The sequence below is a fragment of the Ovis aries genome, chromosome 14 (genome assembly GCF_016772045.2).
Source record: "Ovis aries strain OAR_USU_Benz2616 breed Rambouillet chromosome 14, ARS-UI_Ramb_v3.0, whole genome shotgun sequence".
NCBI lineage: Eukaryota > Metazoa > Chordata > Mammalia > Artiodactyla > Bovidae > Ovis > Ovis aries.
In genome coordinates, this window is record NC_056067.1 from 6,622,857 (window position 1) to 6,636,593 (window position 13,737).

General features: G+C 47.5%; 2 long non-coding RNA genes across 4 annotated transcripts in view; one reads left to right on the forward strand and one right to left on the reverse strand.

Moving 5' to 3' along the window:
• Positions 1–13,737, reverse strand: part of LOC105609364 (uncharacterized) — a 291,225-nt gene that overhangs the window by 93,459 nt on the left and 184,029 nt on the right. The window lies entirely within an intron of this gene.
• LOC132657663 (uncharacterized) lies at positions 1,375–3,037 on the forward strand. The gene is made up of 2 exons (XR_009596150.1): positions 1,375–1,512; positions 2,076–3,037. It is a non-coding gene; the product is annotated as an uncharacterized LOC132657663 (long non-coding RNA).

Sequence of the window (13,737 nt, forward strand, 5' to 3'; positions counted from 1 at the left end):
GACTCTCCCTCAATAATGGGTGGTGGTGACAAGGAGTCAAAGTGCAGTCTTGGGACATTCAGCAAACATTAACCGCTTCACTGGTGATTACTTCACCATCGTCCGCCCGTCAAGTCATCACACGAGACCATGAGTGAGGACAGGCTAGTCCCAAGCGAAGGATGAGCACCACACTCAGGCACTTTCGGAAATAGCCAAGCGGGAGAGGCAGAGGAGCAGGTCAGACATCCCCGTTCTGTGAGGAGTCTGTGGTCCACATCCCTGCTTTTGAAGAAGTGTATTTGGAGGGTGAGGACCACATTTCAGCCCAGCTCTGCTGGCAACCAGCTGTGGGCCCTGGAGGGAGTCGCCACACAGACCACATTTATGAACAAGGAGGGTGACATGGTTGGAAAGACTTGAACTTGGATTCCAGGAGCTGCCCTCCCCGGCTGTGTGGGCTTGACCTCACTGGCTGGCTTCACAGTCCACTGCTGCTGAGAATGTTATAGCCCACAGTACAGCTGTACACACTTGAATGTTTATGATCGTGTCTTGACTGCCAAGAACACTCATTCGGTCTGACCCTCTGTATTAGTTTCCCATTGCTGCTACGACAAATTACCACAAACTTAACACAAGCTTAGTAGCTTAAAACCCAATATTCTCGAGGTCTGAAGTCCAAAGCAGGTCTGCCTTATTGGACTAAAACTGCAGTGCCAGCAGAACTGGGTTCCTCCCAGAGGCTCGAACAGAGAATCCATTTCCTCATCCTTTACAGCTTCTGTGGAGGTTCAGTGGCTAAGTCGTGTCCAGCTCTTGCAACCCCCTGAACTGTAGCCCACCAGGCTCGTCTGTCCATGGGATTCTCCAGGCAAGAATATCTGTAGCCTGCCAGGCTCCTCTGTCCATGGGATTCTCCAGGCAAGAATATCTGTAGCCCGCCAGGCTCCTCTGTCCATGGGGTTCTCCAGGCAAGAATACTGAAGTGGGTTGCCATTTCCTTCCCCAACAGCTTCTATAGGCTGCATGCATTCCTTGACTCCTTCCTCTTGTTCCATCTTCAAAATTCATCACTCCAGCCTTTGCTTTGTCCTCATATCTCTGTCTCTGGCATTTGTATTAATTATCCTGGAAACTTCTGGTGATATTGGGCCTATCCACATAATCTAAAGTAATCTCCCGATCTCGAGAGCCTTACTTTAATTGTATCCGCAAAGTCCCTTCTGCCATGTAAGGTAACACATTCACAGGTCCTGAAATTACAAGGTGGACATCTTTTTTCTTGGGGAGGTGGGCAGCCAATGGGGGGGAGGCTTATTCTCCCCATTACATCATCTTTTAAAACAATATTTATTTATTTGTTGGCTCATTGCTTTAATTTGGCTGCCAGGTCTTGGTTGCAGAAGGTCTTCAGTCTTCACTGTGGCATGCAAACGTTTAGCTGCAGCATGTGGGAATCCAGTTCCCTGACCAGGAGCTGAACCCAGGCCCCCTGCATTGGGAGCGCAGTCTTAGATACTGGGCCACCAGGTAAGTCCCCTGCCTACCACATCATCTTACAGTCAAAGGTAAATGACAGTCATCTAGGAGAAGGAGTTAAATAATCTCCATTGGCAAACTGCTTTGATAATAACAAGTAAAATGGAAGGGAGAAAAGGTTGGGAACCAAAGGGAACTGCCGTTTAGCTGGACTACAGTAAATCGAGCCAACATGTGCTCACTTTCTGTCTGTGAAGTGAGGATTATAATGCTCCTGCCAATCACATAGATTTATTTAACAAGATAATATTCATAAAGTATTGCTACAGTGGCCAGCACACTGTGGAGACAGCAGGAATTCTAACCCAGATACCCTATCTTCTTCACAATTACTATGCCATTTACATAAGAATTAAAGAGCTGATTGGTGAGTGATCAAGGCTCAGAGTCATGGTGACTTTCTGACAAAGTAGGACATCTCCAGTTACCTCTCAGAGCAGACCTTGCATACCACTCCTGTCAGACTTCATGGCATTCTTTTAGATGAAAGTAGTAAGCAATGTGAAGGCAATTTAGAGTTCACAAGGCATTTTCTCCCTTCAACTTCATCACAGCTCTCTACCCAGAGGTGTTAATTCCCTCTACCCAGAGGAGGAGACAAAGCGTCAGAGTCAGTTCAGTCGCTCAGTCGTGTCTGACTCTTTGCGACCCCGTGGACTGCAGCACGCCAGGCCTCCCTGTCCATCACCAACTCCCGGAGCTTGCTCAGACTCCTGTCAGAGTGGCTGAGCCCGAAGTCGCATCGGTGCGAAGTGGAAAGCCAGGCTCTGCTCCCACTCTTCCCACCCTGGCATCACGTCTTTCTGCCATGCCCCGGTGTCCACTTTCTTGAGTTCTGCCACATTCACATACTATGGCTGCGAAAACAAGGCTAAAAGAATCCAACAAAAATTAACAGGCGACTCGGTTTCAAAACAGCTGGAAATCACATAGATAAGGTGACTAATCATCATTTTTATTGCTGATATTTTATTCTGAATATGTCCCTTGGGCTCAAAATACTGGAATTAGAGTAATCTGGGCTTGAATCCTGGTTCTGACACTTAGAAGTCGGTGATACTCTGCAAGCCATCTAGCCTCTGAGTCTCAGCACCAGCTCCTCCTCCAGGAAAGCTGTGTGTTACTGTCATTCGGGCACAAATGTAAAAGTGAGTGCAATTGTTGCGTGACAGATTAGCGGGGTCAGACTATACTTATGGAAATGTTCCAAGGAAGGTTTGATTGGATTAATCCTTCTAGAACACTCTCAATTAAGTGGAAACTACCATAGAGGCTGACAGACAGGTGAACCGGCCTGCCTTCCATCAATCTTGCCCATCTTTTCTAGAGGCACTTGTTTGGGGAGATAAATGTTTAGGTTTCAAGAAATCAAGTTCAATTTCTCTGTGGCCTTCTCACTTCAGTTGAATATGAAAAGAGTTACAATTTGGAAGGTACATCATAAATCCAGTGACAGCTATTCTGGAACTGATTGGAGACACTTTCAAACCTAATTAAAGTGGTTTCCCTTCTTGAATTTGCTCCAGGTATGCATTTATTGCCTGGGCTGGAAACTAATTTGTAGCGAGATTTGGGATCCAGGCCCTTATACTGGGAGGTGTGTTATATGTGATTAAGCTAAACTATTTAGTTTAATACCAGAGAATTAATTTAAAGTAAAAGAAACTGCATTCCATATTCAAGAAGTAAAATACCCTTCTAAGTATAAACAGAATGAAATTGCATGAATGTATATTTTCTGAAACCAAATGTCTATTTCAGGTGCTCTGTGAACACAGACTTAGAAACATTTCTCTCAAGAGTCACTTCAACTACAAGTCCAGTTCCTTCATACCTAAACTCAGTGCCTGTCTCCCACACTCCCCTTTCCTTTTCTTCTTCATTCTGATCTCATGCTGACCTCCTTCTATTGCAATGTCATTATAAGAAATGAATAAGATGTTTTAAATTACTTAGCATAGTGCTCGACACATAGAAGGCACCTATCAAATCAGAGCCTACCTCAAGATCATCACCACCACCATCACCATCAATACTATCATTTGTCTAGAGCCCCTTCCTTCTGGAGAGTGAGGGAGGGTAGGGGATTACAAAAGGAAACCAGAGAATCACTAATTGAGGGATCTAATCCTTCCCTAACAATAACTTTCATTGAGTTCCCCAAACCACTCTGTTATGTGGATCTGGCAAACTCTCCATGAGATCCATTAACACTCTTGTTTATAATCAAAGATCTACTAAGCTCTTATTCAGCTTGTACATCTCAGCTCAGTCATTGCCTCCTGAGGGAAACCCTCCCTGGTGTATAGTCACATAACATCACGTACAACCACCCCTCTGTAATTTCCCTTATAATTGCATTTTTACTTTTATTTGCATTTTCATTTGGTCTGTCGGTCTCTGCCAAATATCATACGCTCCTTACGTGATTTCCTAACTCTTATTCTCTAGGCTCCAGCACACACAGGCACTCAGTGACTAGCTGGGTTTTAATATTAACGTTTGTTTATTTGGCGGCACCAGGTCTTAGTTGCAGTATGTGGAATCTTCGATCTTCGTTGCCACATGCGAGATCCTTTCCTTGCAGCATGCAAACTCTTAGACGTGACACGTCAGGCTTAGTCCCCTGACCAGGGACAGAACCTGGGCCCCCTGTGTTGGAAGCATGGAGTCTTAGCCACTGGACCACCAGGAAATTCCCTAATTGTTCAATAAATAAATGAATCAATCAATCAATCAATCAAAAAGACCAACAATGATAAGTCTTGGTGAGGATATAAAAAAACTAGAACCCTCATACATTGTTGGTGGAGTTATAACATGGCACAGCTACTGTGAAAAACAGCTTGGCAGCTCTCTGAAATGCTAAACATACAGTCACCATACATCTACCAATTCCACTCCTAGACACACATCCAAGAGAGCCGAGAGTCGAGGTTCACACAGAAACCTTTACATGAATGCACATAGCATCATTAGAGCCGCAAACTGGCAAACTGACTCATGAATGAATAAATAAAATGTGTTATAGCACCAAGGACTATTATTTGACAATGAAAACAAACGAGGACCTGACATATGCTACAACACAATCAGTCTTGAAAACTTTATACTGAGTGAAATAAGCCAGTCACAAAAAAGCCATATATCACGAATCCACTGGTTCAAAGTTATCCAAAACAGAAAGAACCCACAGAGGGGGACTATATAGCATTCTAAGAGAAATGGATTTCCATCTAAGCCTTTCTGCATTTCCCATTTAGTCTTTGCCCTTATTCATATAGCAACCTTGACTCAGGAGACTGGAGAACAGGAGGGTGAATGGCAGGATTTTGGTGCTACAATGTGACACAAAGATCCAAAGTGCCAGCATCACTCTGAAGTCTGTCTGCCCAGGAAACCAAACGCTTGTGAAAGTGGGAATTGGGTGTCAGAGGAAACGGGGCAGGGTTATTTCATTTGCAGTGAAAATTCCAGATCATCCCAAACGCAACGGCTGAGATGCATTACAAGAGGAACAGATGGGTGCCTGTGAGCATGGGAGCTTCAGACGTTCAGGAGAAGATGTTTTAGCCAAATCTCCTCAGGGAGTCCATCTGGTCCAGGCCAAGACAACTTACTCCATGAAGAGGCTTAATGAGGCCTGAAAATGCCTGCAGCTCTGAGGAGGTGGGCTTGTGGAAGGGGCAGCATTCTCATGGGAAACCAGCCTATTCGGGTCTTGATGGTGACTTTCAGGTCAGCTCTGAGAAAGGAGAAAAAGGATGTCGCTTTGAGAAGGCAACATAGGGAATCCAACCCATCCTTTGCAAGCGCCCTTTGTAGGAGGAAGACTGAGAAGCAATCCACACGTGGCCTAGCCCAGCTCCTGCTGCACAGGAAGGTTGGTAGTTACAGGTTCTGTGAGTTCAGGGTGAAAGACAGACGCACCCAAGGGCAGCTCTCGGTGGGCACTCAGTTCCCACCAGCTGTTTGGTATTATTTTTCACAGCATGGCTTTCCATGCTGCAAGTCATTAAGTCTCCCAAACTCCCAAATTCCTTAGCCCTGCGAAACTTCAGCTGCTAATGTAATGTGATTACTCTCTGAAATGCAAGGCTCTCTAGGGTGGTGCACATAGCAGGTTAAACACAAGAGTCGCACATTGTCCTGAGCACAGAGATCAGAGGTGACATGGGAGAAGGTCCAGGATGGCAGATCTCAAACTTTTGGTCTTGAGGACCCATTTACACACTTACACTCTATTGAGGTTCCCAAACAGCTTTTGTTTATGTGAGTTATGTCTATCAGTATTTACCCTTTACAAATTCAAACGGATGAAATTTTAATGTTTATCTACTTATTTGCAATAATAATACTAAATCCATTACATGTCAGCGTAAAGAACACAGCTTTGTTTAATAATAATATCGTTTTCAATTTAAGAAAACAATTTAGTGAGAAGAGTGGCATTGCTGAACAGTGTTTGCAAATCCCTTTAATGTCTGGCTTAGAAGACAGCTAGGTTCTCACATAGACTCCTGCGTTCAATCTGTTATAATTTAATTTTTGTTAAAGAATATGAAGCAAAGCCAGACTCACATAGACATGTAATGAAAATAGAGAAGAATATCAGAATAGTTTTTTCCAAGTGACTATGGCTAGTCTTGTTTGATACTACACCAAAACTCAACAAGAGGTATTTCTTAAAGGTTAGTTGCATAGTAGAATCTGAGACCTTATCAATAATTTATTTTGTACTCTGCCCAGTTAAAATCCAGGGTTCCATCTTGTACTTTGAATGGTTCTTGAACCCATTCATAATAATTCACTTGGAAAATATAGATTCTCTGAGTTATGCAGATTTTAAAATATTTTCATATTTTGCTTGTACCACATTTTTAAAAAACTCACATTTACTGGCACTCATGATAAAAGAACCCACCTGCCAATGCAGGAGACAAAAGAGATGCAGGTGTGATCCCTGGTTCTGGAAGATCCCCTGGAGAAGGAAATGGCCACCCACTCCAGTGTTCTTTCCTGGAAAATTCCACAGACAGAGGAACCTGGTGGGGCCACACACAGTCGGACATGACTGAGAACACACGCAATATTAATACCATCAGTCTCATCACAGAAGTATTCAAGTATGGGGATGCTGTCAAGCTCACAGTTGCAGACACAAGTTGTACGAAATGCTAAATTTCCCTTGAAAGGTTGCATTTCAACAGTGGCAAAAAATACTATCAGCTGTTTTCCTTGAAGTGACAGGCCTATCTCTTTTTTTTTTTTTTTTTTTTTGAGAAAATGTCTGCCAAATACCTCAGTCTGAATAATTATAATTTGTCTGTCAGTTGCTCTTCCAAGTGAAATGGTGTTGCATGCAAAAAGTGGCTAGTTGAGCTCACAACTCAAACACACAAGTGCTTTGCCCGGAGGCCACCATTGTGCTTTGCCAGGCAGCAGAAGTGGAAGTGCTTTCTGCATGCTTTCTGAGGCATCACACAAAACATGAAAAGTTGTGTATTCAAGAGTTGAGATTTAATTACATTAATCATTAGTATTGCTTTATCTAGGACATTCTTAAGGGAAAAATGCTTTGTGTACTTATTTGCTTGTCTTCTGTGTCATCGAGAGAGCACGGTCATGCAGGGCACAATGACAGTTTGTACAGTTGGAAGCTGCTGCTTAGATTCCTGCTAAGGCACCAGCACTGTCATCCACTGTGGCTTTTGTGCCGTCAGGGAAACTGTCAAGACGGCGATAAAGACAAGTAATGTCTTAATATTATGAAAATAGTTTAGACCTTGCAGACCCCCTGAAAGACTCCTGGGGACCCAGTAGGGTCCACAGACCATGCTTAGAGGAACACAGATCTAGAGAACAGGGGAACCCTAGGAAACGTAACTGACCACAGCCTGAGGTGCCATTAAACAGTTTCCCCTGGGCAGCAGTGGTCACGTCCCTTCGGCCACCATGTGGAGACACTTCGAAGGGAAGGCTGGCAGAGCAAATGCAGGAAAGCCATGTGGGATGAGAAATGTGGGGCTCATCTGGATGAGAAATGTCGGGGGTCTTGAAGAGGGCGGGGGGAGTAGGGTGGAGGGAAGGCTTTCGAGAGCTGGGCGAGGGTAGCCGTGCCATGAATCCTGCGTCCAGATCTGAACCCCATCACCAGGCAGGTCATTAGAGCCATAAATTACAAATTAATCTCAACAGAAAAGTGAGGGAGGAGAGTGTTGTGCATGAATTCTTCCTCTGCCCTCCCTGTGTGTATTTGATGACTCTGGGTTTCCTCTGCAAAAGTCAATGAAACAATTAAGTCTCTGCCCATTTTTCCTCATCCTGATCTCAAACAGTGTTAAAAAGGCTTGCACCACACTTTCACACCCGGGCCTGTTAATAATTCATGTGCTTGCCTTCTTCAGTTCTTTTGTCTTTGCTGCTTAAACCCGGTAGAAACGCGGGAGCTTCCTTTTGATTTCTCAGTGCTACATCCTTACACACATTCAAACGGCCGCTTCTCTAACGCCAGTGATTTGGAGCTGGAGACATCCTCTCTGCCTTTCACCAAAACCCCAACCAAAGACAAAATTCAGTCTTGGCTCACTGGGTCTGCTTGCTTTGTGAGGAATTCTCGGTCACTCTTGGACAGCTTAGCCCAGAGTCGTGGCCGAGCTGGAGGAGGGGACTTGGCTGCTCCTCAGAGCATGGTCAGCGGGAACAGCAGCATCAGCTTCACCCTGGCAAAGGGATTCTCAGCCCTTGGCACTGGGGACGTTTGGGGCCAGAAATCTCTCTGTTGTGGGAGCTGTCCTGTGCACTGCGGGATGTTTAGCAGTATCCTTGACCTGCACTCACTGGCTGCTAACACCACCTTCCTTCACCCCAAGTTCTGGCAACTGAAAGCATCTCCAGACATTGCCTCAGGTCCTCTGGAGGTAAAATCACCCCAGCAGAGGACACGCCAGGCCCCGTTTGAAATGTAAACACTCCAGTCCCATCCCAGAGCTAATAAACCAGAAGTCTTTTCCAAGACTCTAGTTGATTCATAGGCACTTGGACGTGTGAGAAGGGCTGGGCTAGAGTGCTGGTTCCCAAACTTGGCTGCGCATTCCAATCACCTAGGAACCTCTAAGGAAACTTAAATGTCTGGGCCCCACCCCCAGGGATCCTGAGTGAGTTGGTGTGGTATAGTCTGGGCACTGGGATGTTTAACATCTCACCAGGTGATTCAGATACAGCAAAGTTTAAAACCACCGAGGCTCACATGGTTTAGCACCACTCCTCACGCTTTGCAGATGAAGAAACCAAGGCACAGAAGGCACCTTCCCATCAGACAGGCAGTAGATCCCAGATTCAAACCATAAACTTTCATACAAGTAAAGAGCACTGGGTAATGCTCTACTAGTCCTTTCTAGCTCCTCTAACAATCGTGATTGTTTTTGTACTTCTCTGTTTAATGTCTCTCTTCCTGATCAGATGGTAAAGTCTCTGAGGGTGGCAAGGGTCAGTGCCTGTCCAGCTCACCATGACAAGTGCTTCCCTGGTGCGGAGAAGTTATGCTGGAGAGAGTGGCTGGATGAACAGAATGAACAGATGACCCCACCAACAGCCTAGTCTGCATCTGTCTGGTGCCCATGTCCTCTCCTCCAAGTCAGAAACAAATGACAGGCATTCTGCCTGCGGATGAGCTGCCTGCCTGCTGGTCAGCCTTTCAGGCTCTGTGCCTGCTGGTTGAGGCCAGATAGGGGGTGGGGGCCAGGTCTGAGCAGCAACCACAGCATCAGCATCTCCAGGAAAGCCTTGAACTCACGGTAACTAAATGTGTCCACCTCCAATCCTCCTATCTCCATGCATGACCAGGTCAACTGTGTCCCTTTGTAGATGCAGACACTAGCAATAACTAGTAGCAATCTAGTAGCAATAACTTGTTCTTAAATGCTGGGGAGATAGAATTCAGGGGGGGCCTGTGATTCCAGCCGTACCATAACCCTGTGCAGAAGAGACTCTCTGGGCGCCCTGGGGCCAGGGAGGCACTTGGATGTCAGACCCAGCAACATTCTCTAGCCTCATTTCTCATTTTTCTCCTCCCCGTCATCCTCTGAAACCCAGGAGAGCTCTCCATCCCCTCCAACCACAATGACGCCTTGTCACTTCCTGGGATGTGCCGAGCGGCCTCTTTCTCTGAGCCTCTCTGCATCTTGTCTGGTGGCTGGCAACACTCCCCCATATTCACGCTTCTCCATTCTTCAGGCCTCAGCTCCCACCGGGACTGCCACAGGGAGATGCCTCTGTTTCACGTTCCTGTTTCTGCTGCTGGGATCAACACTGGCTGCTGGTAATCCCATACTTGTCATTCCTATTATGTGACAGACCTTGAGAGGGCTGTGACCACGTCCATGTGTTTCACCTCATATTCCAACACCTGGCAAAATTCCTGACACAGAGTACGTGCTGAATAAACATTTATGCAAGGAATCGGTAAACCGAGGACTGTTCATAACATCTCAGCCAAGACCTGGGGCCTCTATGCTCCCTGTCAGCCAGTTCCACGACTGGGATTAGAATCAAGAGACGGATGAAGGGAGGGAAGAAATCTGTTCTTCTTTGGGTATTCGGAAAGTCATATTCTTTGTCAAGCGATCAGAAAACAATCGCCAGTTTCCTGCCTCCTCACAGACCTCCCACACCATGAGGCCTCCTGGACACAACCTGAGTCATCAGAGGAAAAGGAGAAGCTGTCCAGCAGCAGCCAAGCTTCTGGACCACATGAGAGAAGAGGGTCCGTTCCAGGGCAGGGAGTCAAGAGCCGGGATCAGCCACACTGATCATACGGACACCCTCAGAAGATTCATGGGCCTTTACGAGAAATGCCCCACCCACGGCCGGCACGTTAAGGTCTTTGTAAAATACGTGAATGCAAAAGGTTTGCATGATTAGAATTTGGCCAACCAGGACAACAACTCTGGGACACGTGGCTGCAAGTGTGGGGTAAATTTCTGCTGCAGGCTCAGCACCCAGGGCTAAAAGTTCTGGGCGTCTCTGTCTCTCTCAACTCCCCATGGCTACTCAACTTTTGAAGATGCAGCTTGAGTCTGAGGAATCTTTGGGAAAACAGCCTCAGTCCTCTCAGACCTTCCTGGAGGAAAACTACGCTATCTAGAGATAGTGCAAGTGGCCTAACTCTGAGGGGAGAGTGGGAGCTCCCCGCAGAAGGGACTGTCCAGACAATGGTGTGAAGCCATCACGCTCACACAGGTACGGGTGGTAAACGGACCTATCATGCACAGAATAAAAGCATGAAGGCAAAGCACTGGAAGACACTGAAGGCGACTTTAAAAGTGATGATGACAACGCTGCTGCTGCTGCTGCTGCTGCTGCTGCTACTGCTGCTGCTGCTGCTAAGTAGCTTCAATCGTGTCTGACTCTGTGCGACCCCACAGACAGCAGCCCACCAGGCTCCCCCATCCCTGGGATTCTCCAGGCAAGAACACTGGCATGGGTTGCCATTTCCTTCTTCAATGCATGAAAGTGAAAAGTGAAAGTGAAGTTGCTCAGTCGTGTCTGACTCTTAGTGACCCCATGGACTGCAGCCTATCAGGCTCCTTGGATGGATCAAATATACACACAGTTGCAGACTGAACACAGTCTTCTATTATTTGAGAAAACTCAAACAATGTCCTTAGTCCAGGGTTGGGCCTGGGCCAGTGCTCAGTAACTCTGGGCCACATGCAATCTCATTTGGTCCTCACCAAGCCCCACGATAGACTGTCATTACCACCGTGCAACCAAAGGGAGAAACGAGATAGAACCTGTGTTAACAGACACCCTCACGGGTTTGCCAAGAGGCCACACTAGTCAGGGTCGGAACCAGGGTGCTCTGGAGCATCCGAAGCCAAGTCCATGGTCTTCTTCAGTTTGGCACGCCAGGCTCCTTCCTACCAAAGGGAGGGAGCCAGAAAAGACATGGGGCCCAGCCCCAAGATGTGCCGTAGGAGGAACGTTATGGCCAGGGGTGGCTGGAGGGGTGCAGGGTGGAGGTGAGGAGACTGGAGGCAGGGAGAAAGGGCATTTCCTGGGCTAGGGGATGAAGGTCCTAGAGAAAGGGGGTGACAGTGAGACAGGAAAAAAGCAGGTAGATCTGAGAACTCTGGAGACCAGCCAATGGCACGTGGTGGCAGGGCGCAGAGAGAAAACAGCGATGGGAGGATGGGTAGCACGGCCATCAACACAGAGATGGCTGCTCGGCTGCAGGACAGAGTCCTCCAAGGAGCAGTGTAGGCCTTCCAGGCCCACACCCTGCCGCCCCCTCCTCCTCCCCCTGCTCCTCTTCCTTCCTGAAATGACTTGCTGAAGGGAAATTCACACAACATAACAGCAGCCACTTTAAAGCGAATGGTTTTGTGGCAATGGGTATATTCACAATGCTGTTCATCTCCTCCGTCTAGTTTCAAAATGTCTCCATCAACTCCAAAGGAAAACCCCAGACCAATTAAGTGCTCACTCCCTGCTCGCTCCTCCCAGCTGCTGGCAGGCACTCATCTGCTTCCTGTCTCTACAGATTTGCCCATTCTGGACATTTCACATAAATGCAATCATACAATCTGTGCTCTTTGGTGACTGGTTTTTTTCTTCTTTTTTTCACTTGGCAGAATGTCTTGGAGGTGCATCCGCATGAGGCACGACTTGGTGCATTTCCCCCTCGCAGCTCTTTGCTCACCTTGTCGTCCTCGGGAACGCTCCTGGGCCCCACAGCTGCCTGGCACTAGCTGAGATGCTCCTGGAGAACACTGCTTATGGCAGTAATAGCACAAGTTCTTCCAGGTGGAGGGGGGAGAAAAGTGAGGGCCAGTGGAGGAATGAGCACTCACACCCAGGACCCCACCTCCACACATGGCCCCTGAACCCTGACATTGTGAGCCGGAAGAGCGGGTGGTCCTTGGGGGGTGGGGGGAGCAGTTTTGAGGGTACACGATGCTATCCTCCCTCTGCTCCTTGTCACCTCCCAGCATTGTGGACGATGAGGTGGTGACCAGTGAGAGCTCATCACATCCTCATTTTGTCCCAATGCACACCCTTCAAGACCTCTCACTTCAGAGGCAGCGGCTGTTTTGAATGCCAACAGTAAACGCTTGCTGTTTGACTTGCTGGGTGAACCCCAGGGGGGTTTAGATCTTTTTTTCACCAAGCTTTGGGTTTAGATCTTTTTAAAGCCAGCACTCCACAAAGCAGAAGTGGACAAGTGAACTCCCTGCTTAGACCTCTGCGCGTTGCCAGCAATGAGCCTTAGAGGGCTGATTTGACAGTATCTGTATGGAACCCAGCAGCAGCTCGTGGTCAAGTGCAGACTAGAAATGCCAGGGGTGTGGGCGTCTGGGGCCGAGTTGAGGGTGTAGGGAAGCAAAGCAGAGCTGGTGAGGTAGGCATCTGGAAATCTCTGCTGGCCACTCCACCCCCCTGCCCTCGTTCAGACTTTACCAGCTCTCCTCTGGGCTGTCACCATGGAGGTTTCCCTGCTCCCAGTCTCCTGCCTTCCACACCATCCAAACCAGCCAAAGCGGGACGAACCACTTTGCTGTCACCTTTAACTTCCTTCAGTAGCCCTCTCACTTCTACAGCAAGGGTTTAACCCGGGTCTAGGCACCACCCACCCCCAGGCTCTCAACTGCTCCCAAATTAGGAACTGGCAAACTTTCTCTGTAAGGGGCTGGAAGGTGTATTTGAGACTTCACAAGTTCATCACATTGCATGTTACAACCGCTCAATCCTGTGCTTGAATAAGAAAGCAGCCATAGGCAATATGTAGGTGAATGGCTGTGGCTATGTGCCAATAAAACTTCATTTACAAGAAACATACCACTGGCTGTAGTCATGCCACTCTTGCCCAAAATTCTGAATCTATATGCAAAATGATGTGCAATTTTTGGGCATTTCCATGGGCAGCAGGTCCAGCGCTTTCAGCAGACAGTGAAAGGGTGTGATAGTCCCCAAATGCTAACGCTCTAGCATGGCCTCGCTCTAGCCTACACACCTCTCAGCGGCTAAGCGAGAAGACGCTCAGCTCCCGACACACCAGACTCTCTGCCCCCGCTCCATCTTTACACATGCTCAGCCGGGACCCCTCGTGCCTGGCCAGCGCATCTCCTCATTCAATAAATCCACCGACACCCACAACTGCAAGTCACTGGGATGGTTTTTGTCATCCTGAAATTTACTGCCAGATGGGAGAAGACA